Here is a 6,031-nt window from a genome sequence, read left to right on the forward strand (position 1 = left end):
TACAAAGGGAAAAAGTGAACCTCAATCCATTTTTTTCAGTAGTAGCAGGCTTCTGCTGTCCTGGTGGTGGCTCTCGGCTGGGCAGAAACGTGGCTTCTAGCCTCCTAAACAGCCTAATCTCAGAAGATGGGATCAAGGGCCAGACATATTCCTATGACCTGTACGTTTTTGACTCAGCCTTCAGGGTGCCCCACTCCCTCCATGTCTTGTGGGCATTAAACCTTGGGGCACAGCTGCAGGGTGTGGATTGTGTCTGAGACCATGATATGTCCAGTCCCCAGCTGCAGAGCATGTGAGACTTTTTGTTTGTTGGATCCGCTCTACCATCCCTCTTGACTGACTGAAACCAGCCCTTTGACTAAGCAGTAGTTAGAGAAGACTCATCAAAGGCAAAGGAAGCAGGCAGACCACTGCAAATCTTCTGGGTGAGACTGAGTCTGCAGAGCTCTCTAGATGGTCATCAGCAACTCCCCACAGTCAATTCCTTCATAACGCTGATAGCAGTGGCAGACAAATGTCTCTGCCATTATCTCCAGACCTTCATTTGATGCTTCTCCTCCCACAATAAATCCTTGGTCGTCTGAGGCATCTATCCAGAAGCTCTTAGAATTCAGATGTGGATTATGTTGAGGCTCTCCAGCTTCTTTGCACATATCATCCATTGTCCTGACAAAGATGCCTGCTGTACACTTCAGCTGCTGCTGTGACATTGATAATGTAGGGCCCTAATTCAGAATCAATGGATTTCTGCACTTCTGTGCAGTTGCTTTGTAAACGGTAGAAAATAAATTTTAGCTGATGTGAAACTAACCACTTTATTTTTTCTTCTTACGTTCTGAAAAATATGCAATATGTAAGCAGCCTGCATTAATTAATTAATTCAGGATAACTTAAATTTGACTAATTTAAAGGATTTTAGGAAGTTTTATACAGAATTTATAACCCAATTAAGGTGCAAAGGGCTTTAGCAATCTGCACTCCCCAGAAAACACCACAGTCTGTAGATCTACAAAGAAGCCATGATGTGTGCTAGAAACACAGGTGATGACAGCACGGCTGCGTGGCAAGACTGTGGGGATCCAGAGCTGATGGAGATGCTCCCAGGGCTTGCCTTTGTCACTTGACCGGGTTGGAAGGAAGTTTGCCCTCCTATTCACATTGACTCTGAAAGAAACCACAGCTGAATATTTACAAAAATTGGCTGAAGTAATTGAATTTGCTGAGGACAACTGAACGCTTATTTTCAGCCATTCATCCTCATGCTGGCTGGGTTTTCTATACTCTCTGCCAGGAGAAAAGCAGCCCAGAACACCCATTTCACCCAGCTTTAAGGACAAAGTCTTTTCTCATGACAAAGTTTGATGTGTGGCTGTCTGAAAGCTCCAGGACATGACGGAGCCTCAAAAATCAATCTTTGGTTTTAATGTGGCTAGGTCTGATACCACGTAATACAAAGCCTCTCCGTCTGATCTCAACAGCCTGCTTCATCTTACTTGCCCACACACAAGCACAAATAGAGTTCCCATAACCTGACAAATTGCTGGGCACCACTGCTACACTAACCTGGTCTGACTGATGTGCTAATCAGGCTCTAGATGGTTTCCTAGTGTTTTATCCAGCTGGAAATTAAGCTGACAGGGATCATAACTATTGAGGAGCTGTCTTCCAAAATGCCTGGTATTAGCCATTGGCTTCCTTCCCTACCACTGGTTGCCTGTGAGCCTCACAAGACCTTGCTGAGCCAGGAAGAACTGATTATGTTCCATGGTCAAACTGACTGGGGGACAGCAAAGACTGGTTAAGCAGTCAGATCTGCTGGTACCAAGTACTCAGAACTGGTGCATTCAGACAGTGTCTATTAATAGGATAAAATGAGGATCTTAAAAATTGCATTTAAATCAGGCACAGGCTTATCTCCGAAGAAGTTAAAATCATATCTCACCAAATAACAATGCCTGCAGCTCCCAGGGCACTCTCTCTGATAGTGTTAATAAGGTCTTGCTACAGTGAAAAAAGTAAAGACATCACTGTCAGGCTAATTCAGCATTTCACAGCCTTTCTAAAGTAATCCAATGGTTTGTTATGCGGCTGTCCCTCAGACTACATTTTCTTTTCATTCTGGTCCCTATGAACTGTATTTTATTGTGGCTAAAGGTTTGCTGTCTAGCGTACAAATATTATTAAACAAAAGTTGCAAATTTAGGTACTGCCTGAGATGTCAGTAATAAGCAAGTGAATGAACACTGGGAAAAAATGCATTTGAATTTACTTTGATGCAAAATTTAATTATATTTATTTGATATCTCATCAATTACTACAAGCAACTAAAATCTTTTAATTAAAGTGGGATTTTTAACATGAGAGTTCCCCAAAGCATTCCCTCAGTTCTGTTTTTGCTGATAAGGGAAAGGAGAGCCATTCTGCTATGTCAATCAGCTGTTTTCCAGTCCCTCTCCAATTTGAAAGCTGTGATTCCAAAGGCGTACATTGTCTTGCTGCTTTCCCTAGGAGCTCACTCAGATTCTTATAAAAACCTTAGAAAAAGTGACTGTAAATAGGCACGCACTATAGGAGGGAGAATGTTAGCACCACGCAACCTTAAATGAAAGGGAAAATGCAACACTTGGCAAATCTTAAGAATTTCAGTTTTAATTTTCATGCTCTTTCTAGGTCTGTTTTAGAGAGATTTCTTTCACTGTACCTTTTCCTCATATCACAGGCTGTAAGGAGAGGGGTTTTGGTGCTTGGATGTTTATCCTTAATTTGAACAGTGGTTAACGATCAGCAACAAGTGAATTACTATACCACAAGTGCTGAAGATGAAAGACCTTGATATGCAAGTGACTCGCTAGACAACATCATCAATTTAAGGGAGATTGAGGGTCATAGCACATCAAGAATCAAAGTAGAAAAACTTCACAGAAATTAGTTGCCTGAAGGGGAAAAGAGGCAGAAACTGGGCAGAAAATGGCAACGGGGATGCACACCAGTCAGCAGCAGTTATTGATGTCCATCTATCCTCTTCTTGCAAAGCTAAGGAAGCGCAAGCTGGATAGAACCACCAAAGCAGGTGTCTGCATCTCCTTTAATGCCTAAGAATAGGCATTTGCCTTCAAGATGGAGAGGAGCACAGCCCCTTACTGGGAAGTGTAGTGGGTGATGGCAGTGCCAGGGGAGTAGTGCGACCTAATAGGAGAGGGAGCTGATGCTTCTTCCCAGAGAAGGCGCCAGCTTCAGGCTCTGTGCCTGGGCTGAAAGACTGAACATAGCCTTTAAAAAGTGAATACAACTCACTTGCTAAACTCTGAAACACAGAAATTGAGACCTGCTGGTAGTGCAGTCACTGTCTACAGGGGAGAACAGAGCCAGGGCTGCAGCAGATAGGTTATGCTGCTTTTTCACTGGAAACCTACCGTCTTCTTCCAGTTTCTGGGAGGTTGTTCAGAATCACATAAAGAAGGACTAGGGTAAGGCACTTATCTTGAAAATACTTGTATATGTGTGCAGCTGATGTAAGCAGTACTGCTTGGTTCTGGTGCACCATTTGCCTGCTCTGAGGTAGGTATGGGACTAAATTAAATGTTTTTGAGATGGAGGCATGCGGAAAGACTGCTGGTTTCAATTTCCCATTCTGATGTAACACTGAGCAAGTTGCTAACATCTCTGCCTCATTTTCCTTTCTATAAAAGGGGCAGCTATCTGGGGATTAGTTAGTGATTGCATACCTGAGCAGAAGAAAGTACGTGAGGGAGGATTAATGTATTAACTGCCTCCTACGTACTGCATCAAATTGCTGAAATCCTTTTAATCCATTCAAATGCATGTTTGAGTACAGCATAGTTATGAATCAAAGCAAAAAAAATAGGTATTTGAGGCTGCATTTTTTTCTTCAGAACATTGAGCTCTTTAAAGCATGTGGACAATTAACTTGAACAAGCAGAGCTGGCCCAAGTAGGAGGTTTTCCATCTTGATGCACCATCTGCAAGAATGGTTAAAGCATAAATGCAGCCCACATTGTTCCAGCAAAAGCTTACCGTAGAGAGAAATAATAAAGGTTCATCTCTATAACGTAGTCAAGTATACACAAATATGGGCAAAGCATAATCTTTGCATGTCATGGAGGAAATCCTTATGAATCCATTCAACCTAAACTGAGAAAATTGCAAAATGTTTTTGACTGTTTCCAAGGGGTTTCTTAATGCCAATGGAAGGACACAGGGCTGCACTGCTATCCCAGAGCCAGGAAAGTTCATTGTTCCTCAAAACTCCACTCTTTGGGCAGGAACCAGTGTAGTTCTGATCACGGAAATTGTAATTATGACAGTCAGGGTATAAATAGTATCCCCACAGGCCCTTTGGTCTGCTTTTCATTCCTAATGCAATTGTTTCCTTCATAAAAGCTTTTGCACTTTCTTCAGAGGAAACTCTGGCAAAATGTTCAACACCAGTTGCTGAAATATTGCCTTCCATTTCAGTTATGAGTTTCCTGGACTTTCTTCTGTAGACATCTGTTGCATCCCAGTTGCAGGCCCACTGAGTTCTCCAGTGCTCCCAGTCTATGACAGCTAATCCACTGAAGTCCTTAGCTGGAATGTAATAGTTAATGACATGGCCCTTTTTTTCCAGGTGAGTTTGCAAACTGAAGTTCTAGGGTAGGCCACCATTAACAGGGACTTCCTGTGATGTGTACCAAGGATAATAGCCAAGCCTGTTAAAATAAAACATGGTCACGTTCTGCCCTCTGGCTTTACCTAACAGCCTTCCAATCACATGGAACTTTTTCAGGTTCCGTACAACATTGTAGCTCAGGTCTCTCAGTTGTTCCAGGCAGCTATGAAGGCTTCCTCTCCCAAACTGGTGGTCGGGCTGGTTTCATAGCAGGGGAAGTCCAGCTGAGTGCTATGTGCAGCCATGCCAGGGCCTGAAAGGTGAACGATGCATAACAGTGTCCCATTTTCAGGCAGTACTTCCATGACTTAAGGGACAACATTGGGCAGATCTCCCAGTTTGTCTGTAAAACATAACAGAAGAGGCATTAGTACTTACTTCATACAGAGCTGTAGGAATTGGTACCAGCCACTTGTAGGGTATCTACCACGCTAACACTGAAGAAACAAAGTGAGCACAATCTAACCCAAAGAAAGGGGAAAGATTCCCAGCTGAAGTAAATCAGTGTAAGTCTATGGAAGCCAGCATAACCGCAGTTGCTTGTCTCATCAATCCAGGTCTTACTGAACTCACTGAGGATGTTGCCATCACTTCAGTGGGCCCCAGAGTGTCTTAGTGGCTGTGGCTGTTGCAGGTTGATGATGAAATGGTTTCCTTATTCTTCAAGCTTTCCCAATAATAACAAAGGTAGCCATAAAATCAAACCTTGGCTTTTATCACCATCTTCACCGCTTCATGAACATCCCTGACCTGTCTAGCACAGTGCCAGCCAGAGATACTCCAAATAGCTCTAAACAAGCACACATATTTCATTGTCATTGTGCAGTACCATAAAGGGATACAAGTTGAAACCCCTGACAACAATAAAGCAGATCCATGAAAGCTTGCTCTGAGCTATTTATTAGCCTGGCTGCACTATCACATGGAGCTAGTGCCTTCCAGACCAGCTCTGATAGCTCTGCACAGCACTGCATTGTGCAATGTGGACCTTGGTGCTAAGGCCTGTGGCCACTACTATGAGCAGAACAATTAGTCACAAGGTCCCTGCCGATTATGTGTGTATTAAGCAGAAAAGAAACCATATATACAGCAAAACCTACATACTTATATGTAAGAAAAAGAGTCTCATTCATTCTCCAACTCCAGGCTCCCCACTGCATTCAAAACCCTGGAGAAATCCCACACAGCTGTACAATTAACCATCAGGGATGATCATGGATTTAAGTCCTACTTCTTGTTCTTTCTCAGTCCTTGCCTACCTATTTACCTCTCCTGGGATTGTGACCTGTTGGAGGTGAGGATCATGGGTGTCATATAGGCAGCCAGAGTGTTACATATATTTATGGGAATAGCGCATCTATG

General features: G+C 43.0%; 1 pseudogene; it reads right to left on the reverse strand.

The window, feature by feature from the left end:
• Positions 1–449: 449 nt before the first annotated feature.
• On the reverse strand, positions 450–5,392 carry LOC104840414 (annotated as a pseudogene).
• Positions 5,393–6,031: the final 639 nt, after the last annotated feature.

The sequence above is a fragment of the Haliaeetus leucocephalus genome, unplaced genomic scaffold, assembly GCF_000737465.1.
Source record: "Haliaeetus leucocephalus isolate CR32 unplaced genomic scaffold, Haliaeetus_leucocephalus-4.0 Scaffold763, whole genome shotgun sequence".
In the NCBI taxonomy this organism is placed as follows: Eukaryota; Metazoa; Chordata; class Aves; order Accipitriformes; family Accipitridae; genus Haliaeetus; species Haliaeetus leucocephalus.